Here is a 25473-nt window from a genome sequence, read left to right as displayed (position 1 = left end):
ATCTTCTGTTTAAGAGCTGCTTCCTTCCATTTGAGAGTTTCCTTTACTATGATGTCTTTGTACTTACAACATCTTTTGCAGTTTGCATAAGGTAATGTAACTCCTCATGTTAGGCAGACTGAATAACACTATCCCCATTAATAAGTAACCAATACCAGAAAATTTTTTTTATACTTACATTAATCTAATAACAAATGACATTTCATTTTACCACATTGAGATATAATTACATGTTTTATCTATGACTTATATTTATTTTGTGATAATATAATTTTTATAACATTTTAAGTTTTGCTTATTGTTGCTCCTATGTAAGAGGCACTTATCACTTCAACAGCTTTCGAATAAACTCTCAAGAGTAATACAAAAGATATGTAAAAATCATACAGAGCTGTAAATAATGACATAAAATGCTACTGAAAACATTAATACTAATTTGGGAGTGAATTTTTATATAAAATTAACAATTAAAAATTATTTCATAAACTTTTATTTATTTAATTTTTTTTATTTTGCGATATTTACAATAAGGTATACTTACAGGCATTTTCTGAATTGACAGCTTTAGCTGTATTTGAACTTGTTAACAATGAAACATGGCTTTGTATGCGTAAAAATTTTATAAATATTATAATAGCTCAAACATATCTAACTGTGGACAGTGTTTGATTGACGTAATCTTATATGTTCAGTGCTGCATTAATATGGTACAGCTTTCTGTTTGTACAAGTTGATATGTTGCTGACTCCAAATATGTTTGTAACTATGTTTTGAGTCTGGAAAAAATGAAAGACCCATACCATGTAAAATGTGTCACATTACTAATAAGTGATAATAAACTTGAACCAGTTTATCCTGCAACGGAATTAAGTTAAACATATTTTTATTGTTGCTCTACTAATATCCATTTCATTGCTGGTTTGTGGTTATACGACTTGGATTATCTTGCCAAGAAAATCATTTGGCAGATTAGTTCTATAACACATTTAAATTTTGGTAATGCATTGCTGAAACTAGATTATGTTGGAATAGTTACCTTTGTTAAATAACTTTCTCCTTTCATATGTGTTCACATAACCTTCATTTTCTAAAATGTAGAAGGTGTTGTTTAATTTAAAATGGTATAATTCCATGTAGGGAAAAGTCTCATAATCTAAATTTCTAACTCTGTTAGATGAGTCTTTGTATGAACTTTTCATGTGCATTTTATGATTATATGATTTATTATTCTGGAGTGGTTTACAAACGTTATGCTCTGTTCAATATTTTTAGTCCATCAAAAAGTCCATTTAATTTTAAGTTTAGTCCTTGCCAAGTTCATTTTTTCTTTGTTTTCCCCTGTAAGAAATTATTAACAATGAAAATGTTAGCCTAGCAGACAAATTCCACTAATGTATGACGCTACCATTTATTGTAAAAAACTTAAAGTTTGAATTACTTTTTTATAATATGGGTCCACAGCTTTCAGCTCTTAGAATTAAAATTTTACGATTGCCATTTCGGCATTAAGCCATTGTCAAGCATTTACAAAATATAATATAACGCAATGAGAACAAATTACACGGAGGTTAATAATAGATACAACCAATTTTGTACTCCTTACAAGATTTTGACTCATCGTTTTACGTTAGGCTGAAATAACAACATAATATGCAAATCAAAGAACAGCTTGTCATCTTAATGCCGAAAATAGAAACGTAAAATAAAATTCTAGCAGCTAAAAGCAAGATGCCAAGGTAAATAACACTCAAAGTTTCTCACTGAAGAGTCATTTTTGGTTTTTGTCTCATTTTCACATTAAAATCTGTAATGGAACTTTCTGACTTGTAACAGCTATGTAACTCATTTTGGAGGTCCTTTGCTGCCACATCCACAGATTTCGTTTTTTGCCTTCACTATAGAGATGCCACCAAAGCCTGCAACATTTTTCTTAAATTTCTTGTTTACCATAAAGGTCGACATGAGTTCTCTGTTTCCTCTCTTCAGATGTAATAAAATGTACGTCCTGATTTTTCAATTTGGTCTTCGATTTTTCGTCGCACTTTTGATGACTTCTTGACTTCTGATCTTATTTACCTCCTGTTGCAAGTCTATGAACTTGGTAATGGGATTCACATTTTTTTAAATATATTGCGGCTAAATAAAAATTGATTTGAGTTTCTTTAATGTCCATTTAGCCAAACTCCCTGTAGAAAGAAGCGGGTGAAGAAATCGGTAGTTCTGCCTCATCGCCCAAAGACACAACTTAAGTTTTCTCAGTCTATTATTTCCAATATTCTTTCATCCAGTTCGGAATACTAACATTCCCGGAACTCCCAACTATCACAAAATATCCGATAAAATTGCCAATCGAACTCCAGCCAGCCTGGATCTGAAGATTTTGTCGTGACACGTGATAAATAAAAGTGGATGGACCTTCTAAAGAATGAGCTGCTTATTCCCGTAGTACAAGTACGTCACACATGTTTATCTTTCTGGTTCTAGACGATCGTCGAATCAGACGAGCAGCCATCTTTGATTACACCCTCATCGAACATCAAATTAGGACTTAGGTTGCACCCCAGAGTATCGGTTGTACCATCAAGACCCGTTTGTTGAAAGCTATGCTAGAAACACGGGAGTCATTTAGCTTGCGGACTCACATCCGATCACCGTGCATGCCGCTCCTGAGAAGTAAGCCTAAAGGGATGAAGAGAGAATAGTCGTATTTAGTGGTAGAGCTAACGGTACTTGACATTAGTGAAGACCGTTCGTAGTTTCCTCTCTCGCTAGGGTATTTCGATTTCTGAGTTATGTTTTGTCTTTGCGTTGAATGGAAATATTTTTAAAGCATCTCTAGGGTACGGACCAATTCGTTGGCTTTAAAAACGAAAGTTTTCCTGCGTCAAAATTAAGTAACTTTAGCAATTATCACAAGATATACTGTTACAGTTTGTGTTTCAATGTGCTTGCTGCCACTAGTAACAATGTCGGAGAAGAGGGTTATCCTGTACAGTAAACGTAAACTGAAATAAAACATCAGTCCTGGGATACACCCTGATGAAAGAATGTCGCTCTGCAGCGTAGCTGATTAAGGTTTATGTATCATCTTGCTTAAGCTATTATGTTTGCATGATAGCAAGTGAATCATACTTCTTTTGTAACATTGCAACACTATAAAGAGCAATAATGAACGTTTAAACTATGCTTCCTCTACCTAACCTAAGACTTAAATGCCAATGAGGATAACTCATTGTGCATGAAACATTAACAGCAAAATTGTAAAAGTAACTAGACAACCCACCTATGGCATTATTGGAGAGCATCAAAAATTCAAATGGCTCTAAGCACTATGGGACTTAACATCAGTCCCCTAGACTTAGAACTACTTGAACCTAACTAACCTAAGGACATCACACACAGCCATGCCCGAGGTAGGATTCGAACCTGCGACCGTAGCAGCAGCGTGGTTACGGACTGAAGCACCTAGAACTGCTAGGCCACAGTGGCCGGCTGGAAAGCATCAATAATGCATCTGTATCCTCTGGAGGACGGTAGCCTTGCTGCAGAACCCGTGGGTCCAAAAATCTTTCTGCCTGAATCTCGAAAAGCACTAGGTTGCTCCACCCGGTTGTGCCTTACATTTATTTAATAACCGTACTTCACTTAGTAAAACTAAGCAACCATTTTACAACCTAATTCTCAAGTCATGCCATAATCGTGCATCTCATCTGTTGTGATCTAATTTCACATATTAACAAAAGCATCATATCGGTTAGTATCTCCAACAGAGAAGCAGATCTTCTGTTGCCTTTGTGTTAGAACAAAGTTTTGTGGTACGGAGAAAGCTCGACGCCATCTCAACTGGAAGTCGCATACTCATGTTATCTAAAGACAGCTAAGAGCAATGACCTGACCTTGCCCTCGCCTGTCAGTGGCCGTTAGAACCAACTTTTATGTGTCTCAGTTGCACTCTCCTCATCCCGTCACATAATTATGTGGGATGTCTCACCGCGTGACACTTACCAGTACATTATCCTTTTGCAAGAGGAAAAAAGCTATCTTTTACGATTGATTTGTCATAGCACTTATGTAACATTACCTTAAAAGGTTTCGTAACACGAACACGCAATAGTGTGCGCTGTTATTTGATAGTAAAATTTCCTTTATTTCGAACGCGATGACGCATTCCAAATCCCCGACTCTCTCTACAGAATAGGCAGTTAGCTGTCCTGCATAAGAATTTTCGTTATTTTGCCGCCGGCGGTTTCTGCGTGAGAAATATGTGCTTCTAGGTAATTACTTATGTCCCGACAGAGGTGATTAATTACACCCGAGTCGTGTCGTACACGCCACGCCAGAGGTGCGAGTCTCACGAAAGACGATTTTCGTGTTCCGTTTATCCGGATATCCTTGACCGGGCATGTTTTACGCGCAATTTAACGATCGCCGCATTTAAAATCCTTACCGCTGCAAAACCACTGCAAAAGCGGTGTAAACTGCAGTTTCATAACTCATAGATCTCCGATGATAAGCGGTGAACCATGTTAGACGATGGAACGTAAGAGTCAACAACATCATATACGTGTATATGGACTGCATGTATTAAATTATATTGCCAGTGCCTTCTTCGAGCTCCTGTGAACTTCCTCGTGCACTCGCTCTCCCATTAAAATATTCCAAACCATTCGAAAACGCTCGCTGCATGGTTATACTCTTCGTCTCCGCATACCAGGAGCCAATGAAGGTAGTTTATTAAAATTCTTCAGGGTGTGCAGCAGCGTATTTATATATAATACTTAAAACAGTGAACTAATCTGTTTTGATTGTCAACCAGCAGACTTCCTTAGGAGGTTGCGGTGTCCTCGCATGCGGGATTTTTTTTACGTATTACGTGTAAATATGATGGGTCTTCTGATAACATGCTTTAACAACTAGCCAAAATTTGGTTTTCGATTAATTTACCGTGGCAGTTGTTGCTGTATACTATGAACATTCAGCATCATGTAACAGTCACGGTCCTGCAATATGATCACTGTTAGACAAAATAGCAACAGATGTCTAGTGGACTTAAGTCCGTAGATGGCGTAGACAGTGCTATTGCATCTCTCTGACATATGTATATTGGGGGCAGATATTGTTTAGACCCTGTAAAACCTAACACAGAAGTGAGTTCATTTTACCCCGGCCCCATTCACTCAGTTTCTTATCTTTTTAGAAATTCTTCAGTTTCAATCTACAGTTCATAACCGACAAATTACGTGCAGAATCCACATCTGTCTTTAGAAATGTCTTACATTTTTAAAGCTGATTGTGAAATACCTGTCTTACCATTAAATAATCGATCTGAAATCCTTCCTTTATTTTATACGGAACATACTCCCTTAATTTCCTACCTCTTTACAAATTCTTCAGTTTTAATCTACTGTTGATAACCAATAAATTATGGTCAGAATACACATCTACCCTTGTAAACGTCTCACAGTTTAAAAGCTGGTTCCGAAATACGAGTTTTACCATTAAATATCCGGTCTGAAATTTTTCCAGTACCTCCAGGTTTCTTCCACGTACACAACCTTTATACAAGTAACTATGTAGGAATCATTAGATTATGTTCTGTGAAAAACTCCACCAGGCTGGTTCCTCTTTCATTGCTTTCTGCCAGTATATATTTTCCATTTTTTTCCACTGTTCCTTTAGCTGCTGTCGAATTGCAGTCCTCCATCACAATTAAACTTTCCTCTCCCTTAGTTATATAAATAATTTCTTTCATCATACATTCTTTCTATTTTGATTTGTGAAGCTAGTTGGAATATCAAATCGTACTATTGTGATTGATGTTGGCTTCGTGTCTATCGCGGGTATGATATCGCTTTCACTAAGCAATGTTCGTGGCTTACCTGCATACCTATTTTCTTAATCATTATTAGATCTACTGCTGCATTAACTCTACTTGATTTTGTATCTTTAATCCAGCAACCACCATACCAGAAGTACAGTTCTTCACACTACTGCACTTAACTATTGTTATACATAACTTCAACCTAACCATTTCCCATTTTAACTTCTCTGACCTGCCAGCCCGATTAAGGGAACTAACATTCCACGCTTCGATCCACAGAAAACCATTCTTGTTTTTTCTGGTAACGACATACTCAGTCACAGGTTCGAGGTCTGAATGCAGGACAATTTCACTTCTGGAGTGTTTTATCCAAGAGGATGCCGAAATCGTGTAGCCATAGAGTGGAACTACATGTTCTCGGGAAAAATAATAGCTGCCGTTTCCCACTGTTTTCAGCTGGTAGCAGCATCAGCACAGCAAGGCCATGTTGGCTAGTACTAGTAGGCAAGATCAATCAATCGTGCAACTACTGAAAAGGCTGCAACGCAACCCCCCTCAGCACTTAACTTGTGTACACGGTTGCCGAATACTCTGCTCCAGTCTGGTTAAACAGCTACCACTTGAAGAAGACTGACACCAGACTAAATGAGGCCGCAAGGATTAATTAGCGGCTATGTAAAAGCACTCCCCTTCTTTGGCTACCTGTTTTGAGCCATATCGCTCCTCCTTAAATTCGTAGATAGGCCGATTAGTTAAGGAATACTACATAATTGTAGACAGCGTGCATCTTCAACTGTACAGCTCTACAGAGGCCAACTTACAGATCACCCCCACCACGATAAGTAGAACTACTTTTGAGGGACAGTTTCAGAGTTAAGAACGTGTGGAGAGAACATTTGGAGGGCCTGAAACTGACTCAAGCTACACCCACTAACGACCCTAATTCACCACAACCAGGCTTGGAACTGCCTCGCCACGTGTAGAAAACACTCAACAGAATAAGAGCGTCACACGACATCTGTAGTGAATCATTTTACAAACCGGGAATAACCGAATCATCGACCTGCAACTGCGTCGAATCTCGTCGGACTGTTGACCACATTGTCATTGAATGCCACCTTGCAGCATATCGAGGAGACCAATTTGATTTCTTTGAAGCTTCTGTAAAGCGCCATGCAGATTAGATTGACACCTCCTGTCGCAGCGGACGGATTAGAAAAAATCCACCTTTCCAATCCTGATATACCCAGACCAACTGACAACGAACAATGGATGGTACACTGCTCTGTATATATGGAACTTGTCGGAAGATAAGTTACGATTTGTTAGACGATCCACTTTTGTAATATCCTGTCCAAAAGTGAACTGTGGTTATTTCGTTTACAACGAAGAACTCACTAACTACGTAACTAATGGCTGATCTCTGAAGGAAGAGTGCCGCTGACAAACACAATACCAATCTGAACCTTGACACAATATTAATTTCGGACTAGATGGCCGATGTTAGATATCGTAGTCGAAAGAGTTTTAGGATATCACATCTGACTTTAATTAACAAGAAGAACTGCAGAGTTCCTACGATAACCAACAACAATGAGACTAAATGGTTCAAATGGCTCTGAACACTATGGGACTTAACTTCTGTGGTCATCAGTCCCCTAGAACGTAGAACTACTTAAACCTAACCAACCTAAGGACATCACACACAGCCATGTCCGAGGCAGGATTCGAACCTGCGACCATAGCGGTCGCGCGGTTCCAGACTGCAGCGCCTAGAACCGCTCGGTCACACCGGCCAGCTAACTGCGAGACTAGTTTGGCAAGCATTAAATAAATACAACGGTCAAACCGTGCATGCAACTTTTGGTAGTCCAGAAAATAACAATCACGTCGACACGTAGACACCACGTATCAGTGTCACTCTTCTATGATTATGATGGAACACACGCTAATAGCGATCGACTGATATGAAATTAACCAACACCTCTATTCACTTAAAAAAAGAACAAAAATAAATAAAAAAATCCGTCAACACTGCCCAACGACTCAACGTATAATCAATATTACCAACAGCGTTAATTAATATCCTATTATCTAGCACTGCTGAGCTTTCGTATGCGCCACTACCACTATCAACAAACTTTTACTACTGGTGATTACAAAATCTAACCTTCACTGTGGCTGATTCCACAACAACGCTATCGTCTGCTTAACCTCGCACAAATACACACATCAAAAAATGTTTGCATCACCTCGGTTCCGAGAGTTCCAGAACCTGTACAGAAAATTGGAATAGAGATCAACATAAGCATCATTTCCTCCCTTTTTATTGCTCATGAAAACCACACATTGCATGTTGCACCACCATACAGCGAGACCTTCAGAGGTGGTGGTCCAGATTGCTGTACACACCGGTATCTATTATACCCAGTAGCACGTCCTCTTGCATTTATGCATGCTTGAAATTGTCGTGACGTACTATCTACCAGTTCATCAAGGCACTGTTGGTCCAGATTGACCCACTCTCCACTCGTCAACGGCGATTCGGCATACATCCCTCAGAGTGGTTGGTGGGTCACGTCGTCCATTAACAGCCCTTTTCAATCTATCCCAGGCATGTTCGATGTGGTTCATGTCTGGAGAACATGCTGGCCACTCTAGTCGAGCGATGTCGTTATCCTGAAGAAAGTCATTCACAAAATGTGCACAGCCACGACTTGTCGTCCATGAAGACGAATGTCTCGACGCTATGCTGCCGATATGGTTGCACTATCGGTCGGAGGATGGCATTCACGTATCGTACAGCCGTTGCGGTGCCTTCCATGACCACCAGCGGCGTACATCGGCTTACATAATGCCACCCCAAAACAGCAAGGAACCTCCACCTTGCTGCACTTGCTGGACAGTGTGGCGTTCAGCCTAACTGGGTTGCCTCCAAACACGTCTCCGACGATTGTCTGGTTGAAGGTATATGTGACATCGGTGAAGAGAACGTGATTCCAATCCTGAGCGGTCCACTCGGCATGTTGTTGGGCCAACCTGTGCTGTGCTGCATGATGTCGTGGTTGCAAAGATGGACCTCGCCATGGGCGTCGGGAGCGAAGTTGTGTATCATACAGCCTACTGCGCACAGTTTGAGTGGTAACACGACGTCCTGTGGCTACACGAAAAGTATTATTCAACATGGGGGCGTTGCTGTCAGGGTTCTTCCGAGCCATAATCCGTAGGTAGCGCTCATCCACTACAGTAGTAGCCCTTGGGCGGCCTGAGCGAGGCATGTCATCGACAGTTCCTGTCTTTCTGTATCTCCTCCATGCCCGAACAACATCGCTTTGGTTAACTCCGAGACACCTGGACACTTCCCTTGTTGAGAGCCCTTCCTGGCACAAAGTAACAATGCGGACGCGATTGAACTGCGGTATTGACCGTCCTGGCATGGTTGAACTACAGACAACACAACACGAGCCGTGTGCCTCCTTCCTGGAGGAATGACAGGAACTGATCGGCTGTCGGATTCCCTCCGTGTAATAGGCGCTGCTCATGCATGGCTTTTTACATCTTTGTGCGGGTTTAGTGACACCTCCGAACAGTCAAAGGGACTGTGTCTGTGATACAGTACCCACAGTCAACGTCTATCTTTAGGAGTTCTGGGAACTGGGGTGATGCAAACCTTTTTTTGATGTGTATAAATCAACGACGTCCTTCTAGTGTGAAATCAGATTGACAAACACTAATAGAGTATTATTCAGTCAAATGTGAACATACACAACCTTGTTTAATAATATTAAACTTTCATGAAATATTACGTATTTGTTGTACCGTTAATTTCTGATGACGCAACGACATTATTATTACGTCCTTCTTACGTTTCGATGCGAACCAGCGACTGTATTCTTTGCAGCCTGAGAATTCATAATTTTATTCCAATATTCCAATTCTACTGCGAACCTGTTCTTTCTTAATGTTGCTTCTCTTTAAGTATTTGTACTATATTTTGCTTTCCAAATATTTCTTATTTTGTCCAAGTCCGACTCAATACAGTTATTATTATACGTTTCCCAAATAACGTGTAGCTAAATCTTTGATTTTCTGAGTTTACGTAATATTATATACTTGGAGCTTGCCAAGTCCAATAAATGCGATTAACCTTATTTTAACTAACTTTACCAAAAGCAGCTCTGAAAAAATCGCATTTTCTCTCCCTTTCTTTCTTTATCTGAGTATCTTTACCTTCTTCTTTCTCTTAACTAAAAGAATGAAAACTTTCTGTAGTACTTCCTCTGTACTACAAATGACGTACGCAGAATACAGTTTCAAACTTTCACATAACTAAACAACTTTACTTTTATCCAGAAAATCTCAATGTTCACACTTTACAGTGGTTGGTTCAAGTGCTGTTTATTAACCATTCCCCTTGGAATCGGAAGACAAACTCAACAAAAAAATACAAACAAAAAGCCAAAGTGTCACCACCACTTTGTATTCTATTTTAAGATTTTAGCAAAATTCAGACTGCTTCAAGCGTTGACATTCGCGTACCCACTACACCCTTCAAGTTACTAAATCAATTACAGCACTTGAATCGCAGCAAATAATCGCCGCTCGTCCCTCCTTTAAATGGTTCATGATTGGATCGTTTTCTGCCATGACTCTATCAAAATATAGGAAGATAGTCTGTTTCCAAAGACAATCGCGATATATGGTACAGTATATTAACTGCAATGACATAAAGTTGCGCCGTCCGGACCTCAAAACTACAAGTCTCACCTCGGTAGGTGGCCATGGGGTTTTCAAGTGTTCAAATACCTTAGAACACGCAACAATAATAATCCTAATTGGCCGATACTCACTCCGTATTCCTTTACACCCACTATTGCATCAGCTGTGTTACCTTCTACGGTGCACGCGATCAATACTATCCAAAATATTGGATAGTTAACGGGTGAGTTCTCCAACATTCGGATAAATCCCTAACGAAAAAAAAGAAACCTCCACATCTAATAGCCGGTACGACTAACTAGTCTTCAAAATTCATTAACAGATCTACCATGTAATCGGGTACGGTATTTCCGTACTTATAATCCACAGTGCGTAGAGTTACACGGACGCCCACCTAGCTATCTTCCGAATGCAAATTATCATGCGCTCGTATATCAGTCACGTTGGGTTGCCACGCAGACCAACACTTCTCAGTAAAAATCCAATCGATTAAACTCCCGACCTCAAGACTGGCTGCCGAATTTTAAACAAATTAATTTCAATTAACTTGTCCGAGTATATTATTATTGATGACGAACGGGAATTCAGAATCAAACTATGACACGTCAGTCTCCTGTTATACACTACTACGACCGACCGCTACTCGTCTGCGTCATGACAGCGACTACTCACGCTTCCTTCCTCGATGATCGAAGTAAGAACAATTTTTCGAACAATCTTAGAACGGTGATTATCTCTTGTACTTGTTAAGTTCATTCTTAGTGGCTTACGGTAACGTTTCTGATGTTCAACTGCAGTAGTTATGACGTCACTTATTCGTGCTGCTACCAACCCGCTCGGTGATGGAGAATGCCTGACTCCGACTGCGGCCTGGTTTTCGTCAGCTTCTTCTCTCGGTCTTTAGATACTATAACATGTCCAAGGAATACACATTAAATCATATCTTTTACGAAGTTTAAACATCCATTTTCTTGTCCAGACTAAGTTGAGTGAGCTCTATTACGTAATGCGAAACCAAAAAATCGTAAAAAAAAATATTTAGCTCACTACACTTCAAACCCTATACTGCGCTGGATGGTTTCAACGTCAGAATTTAACTTTATGTATACACTGTTAGTATGTTTTGCTTTATTCTTCTGATTACATTGTGAAATTTTATCATTTTGTTTTATACATATTACTTTTATGTATTACGCCAAACTGGTGTTAGTCATACACTAAATAAAAAAATAAAATTTCAGGAGGTTGGTTTATTTTGCTGAGAGTGCCAAATCTCGATATCTCCCCAGAAGGAAGTGGGCTCGCAGAACTCGGCACTCCCTTTTCATGGCGTCTCATTTGCAGGGAACGATCACCTTCTGAGTGGCTCCCAGTTTTCGTGGAAATGGTCCTGCGTCCCGAAATGCTTACTGCGGACAGTTGCTGGCGCCAATGCGTTTGCCACAGGCACGGATTGGTTGGACACCACCAGCTTTTAACTTACGGTACCTGACTGCAAAACGATCTATCTATCTGCAAGTCAAAGAGAATACCACCTCCACCAGCAGACATGGTGCAGTCAGTGCTGACCAATGGAGAGAGACTGATGAAAACCAGTAGCAACCTCATGCATCGTAAGACACTTTTTGCGAAGCTTGAGTGAGAAGTTCCTCTTGCTTTTCCCTGTTTTTATGTATGAAAGGAAATATATTCGCCAGATTCGGCAGCAGTTAATCTCCCCTCCAAGTGGAGCTTGGAAATGGAGAAGCTTAAGAGGATTTGCTTCTTGGCTTTCATGTAGTGCCGACCGGCGTCCTCTGGCGCTGTACTTGAGCGATGTAAGTTTTGCTCAGTCAGTAGCACAATCAATGTCCAGAGCATCTCGTGTTTAACTCATGTCTTTATGCAATTGTATGTTCAATTACCTAAGCTGAATATTTATATTATTTATATGTTCAATTATCTTAGTTGAATGTTTATTTCATTTATCTTTCTTTGCGAGCTGCCCAGATGTGGAAGTCTTATTCATTTCGCTTTCTGCAGTCTTTCAATTGAACATGGGTCCCACAGAGTTTAGAGTCATTTTATTTTAGTTGGAATCAATTTTCAAGACATGGCTCTGCATTATTCATTGTCAGTTCTTCACTTGCTTATATTAAATAAAAGTATTATGTTCTATATGACTATATGACATTTTGAGATCCCATGTGTCGTACAACTTCCCTATGGCAGTATGATACTTAAATAATAGATATAGCCAGCTGCATTTGCTTCATTGTGACCACTTCCATTGTTTGCGGTGGCCAAGTACTATTTATAAGGATATCAGAAGTGCAGAGTACAGACGTTCACAGGTATCTATAGCAGCAGTAACTGATGCACAAGCTACTAAACCTTATTTAGACGTCTCCCATCTCTGTTAATTGTCAGTGTTCGTGTTAATTGTGTCACGCGTTCCACGTAATTACATTTTGTACTCTGTGCACATAATTTACGGTGGTATTAGAAATCACATAATTATACGTCCATTATGATATTCATCACAAGGCAGTCACATGCAGTGTCTGACATGCATCTGCCGTTATGCGTGTCTGACATGCGTCTGCCGTTATGCGTCTGAGGCACTGTATTGCTACGAATGGTATTGTCTGGGACTGTATCTCAGAGTGCGTCAGCTATCTGTGGCTGACACTAGGACAGTGAGCAACGCGGCCGAAAGATGGCCGTGGAGGTGGATAATTTTCGGTATCGTTCTGCATATCACCCTATATCAGCAAAGAGAAGTGTTTGAAACCCCAGACACTAATTGTTATGTCAGAAGAACAATACATTGCTGAAAAAATGTGTGTTTAACGAGACACGCTCTATCTATGCCACGTAAACCGTACGGTAATTGACTTATGGATCGTGCATAACTGTTTGGGAGTTAAAGCTGTCTGATTATTAGAACTGTTGGTTTGCTTGGAGAAGACTGATCTAAGGAAAGATGTTAACGAACATTTCGCGTGCGTAAGTTGTATCGCTTGTGACGTACTTAACAGCCGTTAGTAAGAACGTCCCTCTACACGACATTCTTCTATAACATCTCTCTAATGAGAAACGCCTGTGAGTCGCTTCAGTTGCAATGCATCTATGTCCACGTTTTCTGTTTTCCCGATACCGCAGCAAGAAGCACATTCCTTGTAGAAAACCAACTGATTATCCATGTAAGGCGCACAAGGTACGCCCTACAAATACACTGACGTAAACAGAAAAAGTTGCACCATGGAGCACCAGTCGATATTTGTCATAGTGTGTGGAGACAATTATCTCATAACGGGTGTTGAATGATTAAACAGTAATTGCATTCTAAAATGTTGTACATCATGAGTTGTAACCCCCAGGTACATAAACAAGCCATTGTATTTGTTGTGGAGTGGAAGCAAACTGTCCTCTAATATAAACTTGTGGAATTTATTGCTATACCGGAACACTTGCAGCGTCATTTCAAGGAGATTGCTGACTGGAAGCTAGTATGAAAGTGTACGTCCTCTCATCGCATCGTAGACACGCTCTGTAGCTGAAAAATTGGGGGTCTCGACAGGACAGTTAAGAATATGTACATCCCTAAAGGCGTTTGTGCTGTGAAGTGCAACGTGGGTCTTAGATTACTCCGCTGGAGTATGCCATTTGGTACGCAGGTCAGAAGAGGAATCAGAACAGGCTCTACATTTCTTGCCACGTATTGGCGAGCATAGAGCTTCTCGTCAGTAAGCATCAGACCTGTTCTGCTGTAACATCCAGTAGCTGTCCACTCCATGAAGCCATGAGCTAGAGATGTGTTGTTCTCGAGAATCTCCACTTCTTGTGACAGTTCAACAGATCATCTACGGATGCAGTGGCGTCCACCTCAGCACGGAAAACAGAAGTGAGATTATAGCTGAACACTCACTGGTCCAGCTGACCATAGCTCTATAGCACGTAAGTCTATGTTTTCTGCTGTATGGCGTCAGTGGTAAACGATGCATGACAACTCGAAATCCAGTTTTACTCAATATGCCTCACAGGCATTGCTGTACTGCAGTCTCAACGTGGTAGCGTTCTCTCAAGGTTTTTCTGCTGTACCAGTTTCTGGTTTCATTACCCTACTTATAGTTATCAAAGAGTAGGGTTATTGAACGTAGAAACTTGTTTTCTCTCTGTGGACGAGGTCGTTAACATCGCCCGATCAAGAGATGTACGGACCGAATACTTGTGGCAGAGATTGGAGCTAGAGTTGTAGCTTTCGGTTGCTGATCATCAAAGCTTTCATAAGCTTCCGAGAATTTTAGCACACCAAGCACCGCGCAGCACTGTTCTCTCTCTCTTTTTTATTTTTTGCAGTGGCACCATGTGACATTACCGTTGTAGTTCGTTTTTGGGATGAGAAAATTGCGCGCTTGATAGCGTTGTATGCACCTACAGGTTTTGGGATTCACTTTCTCCCTTTATTATAAACGATATTAACACAACGAGCATTCATAACCATAAGCCTTTCCTAATCAGCTACCTTTATGACATAATGTCTACATATCCTGAAGGAAAGCTGCAAATGTGGGCGAAGGAAAAAGCAGCCATCGGGATCGCTCAGTCAACAATGCCACTGAGACTACTCTCAGTTTAGTAGAGGAACATCAATAGCAGTATGTGCATATTGAGCCTTATTGATAGGTATCATTCAGCGCTCTTTTTTACATAAACGAAACGTTAGAACATTACCTCCTTTTACGAACTTCCGTAGCGATGTAACAACACAGTACTATAGTCGGTAGATGGTACGTTTGTACACCAATTCTCAACAACCCACAGCCTAATACTACGTCATGTCGGAAGTGTACGGTAAACGTGGAAGTGTCCCATATTACACAATGTCTAGTTTCTGCATTGCTGTTCGTTTCTGTTGAGTTTTATTTTATTGTTAAGCACTGGATGGTAAGTTTTGTTGATTAGTTAATGCTGCTTAACTGATTGTTTTCTGTTGGTTACAAAGTTCAATTGCACAGAAGTTCTCATTAATCATTCTTTAGTTTTTAAGTGTATAACACCAGTTAGTAACCGCTAATCATGCAAGTGTCCATTTAGAAAATAATCATAAACATCTCACTGTTCAAACAGTCGTTCTATCTTACTGTAAAACACATTATTTTCTTGAGAGCGAGTTGCTTCTCATATTTTAATCTTGCCGTAGTTGAGAGTCAGTGCATTATACTTCGCATCACTTACTTGTTATCGTCTTCAGATGTGTGAAGAAAGTAGTAGGCCCTGCGTGTTTTAGAGGCTGCTGGAGAAAGAAACATTTTTTCTTGAAGCTTTTTATCAAGTTTCACATCCTCTGATGGGACCCAACACTTTCGTCGCCAGCATAATTTTCAAGCAACCGTTGCTTATGTACTCTGCGCTGGCCGATGTGTAGGAGATTCTACAGCGAACATCACAAACAAGCGGAGTTGACCTCTAATGACATTGCCTTGCACAGTGCGTGGATACTAAGATCAAACACAGGACAAAAGTTCTAGATCGTTTGTAGCTCCGCATTTAATACATCATTTTATGGCATCAGAGACGGATTGGCTTCTGATTCAAGAGTGTTTCGCTACATTTGAGAAGTTTTTAGTAGTAGTCACCTCTCCTTGAGAAATTATGAACTTAACTGGAGTGTTCCGATAGTTCGTCGAACTGCAGTGTTCTAATAATCCTGCTTATTTAGATTTTGTCATTTCTAGTGGTTATACATGCACAATTGAACAGCTGTAAACATTTTTCGTGACAGAAAATACATTCACGATCTTTTTTTTTTTTTTTTATAGTGATAGTAACGATTGCCTCTCTACGAACCTGCCTTTCGCGTCATCAGATGCCGCCTAATACTCGTGATACACACCCTTTCACAACTATTCTCTCCAATTTAACTATTTATGCAAACTGGCTGTTCTTTGTGTGCTGCATGTTGCAAGGTTTCGTGCTGACGAAGTGCGACTTTTTGCAGTTAGACCCCGACGCTGGTCGAACGAACACCTTTAAAAATCTGAAAAAAAATATTGTGATGGCTCCCAAGCTACTAGAAGAAAGTCCGTGTGCTGGTTAATAGCTCAAGCAGTCATTTGTGGACCATACATAATTAAACACCTTTCCATAATTCAAAGTATTCATCATGAGTTCTCAAACAGATTCCACTGCTTTGCATGTTGAAGATTGATTTCGGTTTATTTGTCAGACCGTTCTCGCTTTTGGCTGCTAATGTACCTCATTACCTCCAATGTGAGCTGATAGACGTACAATTTAGCACCCAGCTCACCTACCAATCCAAGAATTTGCAGGCCTTTTGTAATGTATTACCCCAATAACAATATTCTCGACTGCACAGGCAAATCATTAAAGTGAATGCCGTGTTTGCTTCAACGCACGTGTGTGAACGGTTTCTTCCTGTTATGAAATTGACAAAGTCCCAGCAGCGTTCGTATACAGCAGATTTTAATCTGTGTAGCTCCATGTGTTTGACGGTAACATAAATCATAGGTCCAGATATATTATGCACTGTCTTTTACCTATGGCTATACCCGTACAAGTAGTTTTGTTATAATGAGTGATGATAAAGTAATAAACGACAGCGTGGCACGCATACAGCGTTGTTGCGGAGCAGTGGACGTGGAAGGGTGCGGGCAGGTACGTGCATGTATGCATCCTGCTACTGAAGTAGCTATATATTGTGTGGTACATTACGCAACAAACTTAATAATTTTTAATGTGGTTTAATTTCACTGATGGAGAATTGTGCTCCATCGTCTACTTCAAATTTATAAGTGTCGACTTTATGATTTACTTTCTGCTAGTAACCTTTGTTCTTCATCACGGTTACAGCTATCTCCATACTAAATTTAATCGAAATTGGTTCAACGATTTAGTCGTGAAAATGTACAGAATTATTTTTGCACTTATTATATTATGGTATGGAAGCATGGTTTAAACGCTTTGAGCATTGTATAAGTATTCTATTCATTATGTTCAAAAAATGCTGAAATGTGTGTGAATTCCTAAGGGACCAAACTGCTAAGGTCACCGGTTCCTAGACTTACGCACTACTTAAACTAGCTTATGCTAAGAACAACACACACACACCCATGCCCGAGGGAGGACTCGAACCTCCGGCGGGAGGAGCCGCGCAGTCCGTGACAGGACGCCTCAAACCGCGCGACTTCGTAATGTTGAATCGCATTATGCAGAACATATCAATCAGTAAAAGCATTTTGATAAATATGGTAAATTTCAGAAGCCAAAGGGTACATAGCTTTTCCAAAGAGTGTATATGTGGGAGTAGCTATCATGCGAGTACTGAGTGCACGCCAGCAGTTTATTCCTTGGAACTTCTGTCGTGACAGTCCCATTATTCTTTGAGAGCTCGGTTATTCCTTTGTTTATAGAGTTTGGCGGTTTACCTTGACCTCTGCACTGAAATTACAAAAATAAATAATTATAGCTTCCAGAATCTAATTATTTCATCTGTATGTGTAATAAGATTATCAGGATAGCTATAAATATATTTCCCTAATCGCGTAATATTCTGTACATCGTTAAATATATTGTACTTCATACTTTCTAAAGCAACCTAAGTTCTTCCTCGCCACACAAAATTTCATCAAAAACGGTTCAGCAGTTTAGTCGTCGAAAGGTAACGGGCAAATACACTTTCTCATTAATGAATTTTTAAACTGCGGTATCGTTTCTTTTCATCATCTGATTTTGAGCAAATGTCCGAAGCTACGCTAATGTTACCTGTAAAAACCCCATGAAAATTCGTCTGGTAGTTTTGGAGATTCGCATTTTGAGACACACGAACAGAAACGATGGTTTTAGACACAATTTAAAATCACGATATCTTTTTTTTCGTGATACGATTTTGATGAATGGCGGCCTATATATTACCTCAATCTACGCTTGCGTTCCTTGTGAAAATTCATTGAATAGTTCTGAAGATTAGTGTGTTCAGTGAGACAGATATGTCGGCTTCAGACGAAACTTTAAGTTACGATATCTTTTTTTTTTTTTTTTTGAGTCACACGATTTTGATGAAATAAAGCGTATATGTTACCCCAAGCTACTTTCAAATCACAGACGAAAATCTCCATGAAAATTCGTCTTGTAGATAGACAGACACGACGGTTTTATAATTTCAGTATTAATAATAGATTCTCTAATCGAAATGTGTATAAATTTGTAAATATCAGAACTTAATATTAAATGCATATTTGTAAAGCTTTTTGTACTTCTGCTCACTGTATTGGCACTGTCTAATGTTCTTATTGAATTAAGTAGTTAATTACATTTCTGACGCCGAACGACGGGTGGTTGTTCTTTCTTCTCGAGACCTCCGTGACATAACTTCTGAATATGACATTGCAAAACGGCAAAACGGCATATTGATGTGCTGTCCTGGCCTACTTCGACAGAGCGAGAGAGAGAGAGAGTTTTAACTGTTTCTTTTGCCACCACGTTCTTTACATCTTTCACACATTAACATCTGGCCATAGGTTGTCGACAGATGAACTCTGGCATACAGTTGAAGTAGCATGGAATGACGTATCCATATCTGTCATTCAAGCCGTGTTCAACTCGATACCAGAACCTGTTAGAACCATTGTTGCACACTAAATTTCACACCCTGAATACAGTACTCCCAAACCACCTACAAATTAATCTTGTAGCCTTCCTGCTGTATTGTATACGTACAATAAGTCTGCTTTCGTTGTTTGCTATCATTTCTGATTGCCAGCAGTTTATTTGTTACCCGCTCTGATGACTACGCTAGGTGGTGCAGAGGCGTGCCTAGGTTCAAATCGCCATCTGACCATCCGGTTTTAGAATTCTCGTGGTTTACCCAAATTGCTGATTTAAATAAATGCTTGGCTATGCTATTATATGTGTGAGGTGTCTGTTCTGTCTCATACGTCTGACAAAGCAGACCCACACTGTCGTTTGATACAGCGGCTGTAGATGTCAAATTTCGACATACAGACCGAGTCCAGCCTCACTCAGGCATCGAAATAATTCGATTATAAAAGTTAAAAATTTGTGCTGGACAGGAGCTCGAAACCAGATCTCCTGCTTAATTTGAGCGGTTGCCTTAACCACCTCGACCATCCAGAAACGGTTTCCGTTCGCCCCAAAATCTTAACCTGTCACACGCTAGTAGCGCGAATTGTTTCGATGCCCGATTGCGGCTGGAGTCGCTCTCTTTTTCGAAGTGCATGCATGTTTCCTCTGAAAACGACGAGGCCCATTTCCTTCCTCAGTCAGAGCTTATACTTCGTCTCTAATGATCTCGTCGTCGATGGGAAGTCCAGCGCCCATCTTCCTTGCTATCTCCTGCACATGATAATAGTTATTCATACATTTGTGGTTAGATTGTCTAGAAAAACTTCAGTAATTTGCACAGCCCTTTCTAGCACCTGAATAGGGAGACAAAGGCAGAAAGCTGAGATGTTATCTAACAGAATACTTTTACAAGTTACTTCCTGACGATCAGGGGATGTTGCTGGTATCGGAATTCGTTCCAGACTCCATTTCATGATAAACCACAGAGATCATGGCGGACTTGTTTGGTGACCGTACTGGCCTGGAGAGTTAACGAGCATGTTCAGGAGGGCGTTCGCTAGTGTTGGCAAGAGCAGCATTCAGCTGGAAGGGCATATCTTCTTGACGTTGTAGTAATAGCAACAGTAAAGGCTGGGTGCTGTACAGGATGAAGCCAGTACTGACCACCGCTGTCTACAGACACTATTCGTACGCAGTCGCTATTGCATCTCACGCCATCGTGCTCGGAGGTGGTCAATGTTCAATACACTCCGGTAGTTGCTTATATGCGCTAGCAAAAGACAGTTACTGACGCTGTTGATGAATGAGGAAAAAAACGGATAAGGTCATCTGTCTGATCGATTTGTAGACAACATTCTAGTCGTAGAGTAGAAAATCTGAGCAGTGAATATAGTGTACTGCTCGTGTCGTATAAAATCACTCAGCTATCTTCACTTACTGTTATTTTTATTTTGCCTATACTGGGCCTTTTATACTGAGATGTTTCCCACACCACCTTGTGTTGTGGCTTTATATAAATGAGTGACTGTCTGTGTGTGTGTGTTCTGTTGCAGTGAATACATACACCGTTGGTGGGACGCGGGGCGATGGGTGAAACTGCTTTCACATTATACGCTTCCGTTGTTATGGCGATCTGCTCCAGCTGCTGCAGATGCTGTATTAAAGCTGAAAGTGTTAATCAAAGTTGCGGAGAAGTATTCGTCGGGACTCTGTTGCATAGCAATCAGATTTGCCTTCAGTTCTTAGAAAAATTGGTGGAAAAAAAAATCCCTGAAATTACTTCTTTTCCGAAGAAAGCATCAAATTAATTAGAACTGAACGCTCCCGTCGGAATTGTTTTCGAGCTGGTAATCATTAATGGATCACACTTGAGTATACGTCGTTTGTGGAAATAACACGTACCCTTTTGAAATGAACGAAGTTTTATTGATGTCAGTGTCAATGAAATTCTTCTCGCACATGAATTATCGATTCTCTATTATATATATAGATGTATATACACATTTCCTTCGTAATTCTGCAGTGGTATCGGTTTGTACTACACAATAAAGAACAGATGTCTTCCTCATGAAATGAAATCATAACAGGAACGAAATCCTACTATCTGAGGATAATTATCTGTGACCGAACGAGGTGGCACAGTGGTTAGACAATGACTCGCATTCGGGAGGACGACGGTTCAATACCGCGTCCGGCCATCCTGATTTAGGTATTCCGTGATTTCCCTAATTCCCTCTAGGCAAGTCCCGGGATGGTTCCCTTGAAAGGGCACGGCCGATTTGCATCCGTGTCCTTCCCTAATCCAATGAGACCGATGACCTCGCTGTCTGGTCTCCATCCCAAAAATAACCCAACCCCAATTATCTATGCCACAGAGTAATAAAGAATATCTTTGTCTCTCTCTCTCGTACTGTCACATTAATGCACAGCATTATACATTATAGTTGGCAGTATTAAACGGACAATTTCACCTTACTTTTAGTGCAGCACTGTCGTTTATAAGAGGACGTGCTAGCTTTTTAAATAATGCAGACGTTATTAACATTCCACGTCGTTATTATTAATTTCTACGTATTTATTTGTCAGTATAGTCACCCTGGAGACTAGCGCATTTCTCCGAACGACGGACCAGTTTGTCGATACCGTCTGTGCAGAATATTTCACTTTGTTCACAGAGCCACAAACTGGTCTCTGCTTGCATCGCTTCATCACTATCAAAGTGATGTCCTCGAAGGTGTTGTTTAATTTTTGGAAAAACATGAAAAGCGGATGAGGCCAAGTCGAGACTGTATGGAAGATGCTCGAAGACACTCGATCCAAAGCGTCGGATTGTTGCAGATCTCACAGTGCTCGTGTGTGGTCTGGCATTGTCATTCTGAAGGAGAGGGTGCTCCAAGTGTAGACGAACGCTTCGAACTCGATTATACATGCTATTTTTCACGCACCGACATAATTACGTTACGCACCGCCATTTACATTTACAATTCGGAGCCCTCAAGTGGCAGAGGACTGCAAATATGTAGGCATGAGAATAAGGACACAGACATAAAAAGCTGTAAGGTTTTTACAAGAAATATTCTGTGGAATTACTTTTCAGCGCGCTCTCGTATGTTGCACCAACACCGAACTTTAATATTGGATGAATTTGAAGGGTGTAAGATTATTTATTAATAACAGCAACCGTGAATAATTTTTGCTACTCGGGATGTAAGTGAAAGGAGAAACAGGAAAGTACCACAGATTCCAGTGACCCGCGAGGTAATACATATTTCCACCAAAATTCCTCTTCCGTGCATGGGAATGCTCACTCCATAGATATTCCTACTTTGTAATCTGCAGTCCGAGAATTCACTGAAGTCTTAGAGAGAAGAGAACATGTGAATAAAAACTTTTTGTTTTGTGATTGAATAATATTTCTTCTTAATTTAAAGTGTTCACATATTTTCTTAAATATTTGTAATACAGTACTAATAAAATTAGTTCGCAATATATAAAATTTGCTTCCGAAGCACGAGGAGATATAAGGAAACGAAAGAGAAGATTTTTGATGAGTGTCAAGCTCGAAAGTTATGAAACCGACTGACTATGCTCAGCAAAAGTAAGTCGCAGTATTCTCTATTCCGATTTTGAATCCAGACTAGTTGCTTAGTAGCCTGCATGTAGCTTTGTGAATGCAGCGCTGATTTTGGGAAATAATGGCACTTTTTTGTAGTTGGTAGATAACAGATAGTCTAAGTTCGGCAACAGTATAAATTAAGCACTATGGCTGATGTAGTAGTGAACCTTTCCAAGTTAAAACTTATGCGAACCACTTTAAATGCAACAACATTTACGAATCAGATTGATACGTTTGATGTCTTCACATGAGACGAAGAAGTAGAATATTTTCATCTGCAGGAAATCTTGTACGAATTAAACACGTTCAGCAATTCAGTCTAAGGTTTAATGGATGACGATGAATATGAATTCGACTCAGTGACGGGAGAAGAATATATAGATAAATGTAAGTATTCTGTTCTAAAAGCCAAAGTATTTTTTGCAAAACTACATTTACAAACAACTTGGAAAAACTTTTATCCGTTATGGACGAAGAACACTGAGACTGTGATGAATAAATAAAAAATTGAAGAACAAAGTAAAAGGTGACTGGTTGCAGTAATTTCACGCAAGCATAACTTACTACAGTAGATATGTAGAGATTACTATAGTTTTAATCCTTGACACAAAATATGGTATCAAGGAGTTAAACCAGTTATCCAACAGTTTTCATGGAAATACGAGGTTCACTGTAGAGCACCGAGTAGATAAGTGTATCAGTTCACTATACCTAATGATTAGAATAATGGATAATTAACACAAATTTAAAGTTTAACAGGAACTTACTGCAACACTCACCACCTCTTGTCACACTGCAGCCCACAAAATGACAGCATTCCGGTACATGGTTAACAGAGCTGTCCAGCTACCACTCTGTGTGGAACAAGCATTGCAAATTGTTATGCCGGTTCGACAATTCACACATTGAGTCACTCGGTACTGTCAAGGCCTCCACAAAATAAGAAGTAGAGAGTAAGATCTCCCATACAGTCCTGTTTTTGGGTAATTCTTTAAATCCAGCTGCCAATGTGTTTAAACACAAAGGTAGTAACATATGTTTCTCCACTGACAAGAAGATTGGACGGAAATTACCTCATAGCAGCAATACAAGAAATCAGCTACACCATATGGGTATATACGAAACTGAATGTTTGCACTGTGACTTTTTCTAGATAAGTCAAACAGGCAGATCATTCGACATCAAATTTAAGGAACACGTGGTGCCTTTAAGAAACAAAAAATACAGTACATCAGCAATAGCCACCCATTTATAAGGCTATGTTATAACGCAACTATCAGCATTCTACACACCCAACCTAAAGTCAAAAAACTAAAGATCTTCGAAACATTTCAAATACACAGACATCAAAGAAACGGGACTTTACCCTGAACGACATTTACAGCAGTATCATCTCTGTTGACAACAGCAGCCTCGTTTATTAAATATGAACATAAATAATCTCTTCCCCTCTACACACGCACTCTCTCTCTCTCTCTCTCTCTCTCTCTCTCTCTCTCTCTCTCTCACACACACACACACACACACACACATAAAAGACACACACATTCTCTTCTTCTCCCTTTATAGTCACCTACGTTATTAGTTATTTGCATGATTACATGGGGTTTCTAGAGAAGCTGTTATTTGGTTTAACTAATAAAACCTAATTCAAACCACACACCAATAGAACGTTCCCCCCCGTCAGCTTAAGTGCATACCTATGGGTGTCTGATGAGTCACTCCATATTTTTAAACAGTTATAAATTATTTACATACGGACCAATTTTTTTAGAACTATTTATATTAGAAGCAGCACTCTTTGTTGTTGTGTTAACATTACTTTTTCTTTTATTTCAGTTGGAAAATGCCGCCTTTGTTGACTGTGGAAAAACGGGCCAAAATAACAGGTCGTTGTGATGTCTAGGGGTCCGTGATGCGAGTACAAAGACGATGGAGTGTTGAATGAGGATCCATGCCACAGGGGATGCAAAAACAGTTAAAAATTGTCGTTCTAAATCACTAACAACACAGAGTCGTCGATAGAAGAAGCTCAGGAAGACCATCATCTTAGAGAACACCAGAGAATGTTGACAGAGTTCACTAGCAGCCCTAAGAAATCACTACTTCAATGATCTCGTGAAAGTGGTCTTTCACATTATGCAGTTGTTACAATTCTTAAGAAAGAGTCCACTTTTACGCCGTGGAAGCCACATTACGTGCAGCAATAGTTTGCTGATCACTGTGGCAGGCCGGCCGGGGTGGCCGCGCAGTTCTAGGCGCTACAGTCTGGAGCCGCGCGACCGCTACGGTCGCAGGTTCGAATCCTGCCTCGGGCATGGATGTGTGTGATGTCCTTAGGTTAGTTAGGTTTAAGTAGTTCTAAGTTCTAGGGGACTGATGACCTCAGAAGTTAAGTCCCATAGTGCTCAGAGCCATTTGAACCATTTTTTTGACTGTGGCAGAAGAATGGAGTTTGGAGAAATTTTCTTGGGTTGAAATGATGATTGGCCTGAACTTTGTAAGAACATTGTGTGGACTGATGAGGCAGTTTTCCACACTAGGAGATTTGTGAACAGGCATAACTGTCGTTATTGGGCTACCGGTAACCCCCTCGAATGTGCTGAAAAAGCACAGGGGCGTCGGAAGGTGACAGTATGATTTGACATCATTTCTTTGTACGGAACGCAGTAAAGCGAAAGATAGCTGGAAATGCTGCTAGATCGTGTATGACCAGAAATTTCACAGTGTT

Source organism: Schistocerca piceifrons, chromosome 1 (genome assembly GCF_021461385.2).
Source record: "Schistocerca piceifrons isolate TAMUIC-IGC-003096 chromosome 1, iqSchPice1.1, whole genome shotgun sequence".
NCBI lineage: Eukaryota > Metazoa > Arthropoda > Insecta > Orthoptera > Acrididae > Schistocerca > Schistocerca piceifrons.
Note: the sequence above shows the minus strand (reverse complement) of the source record.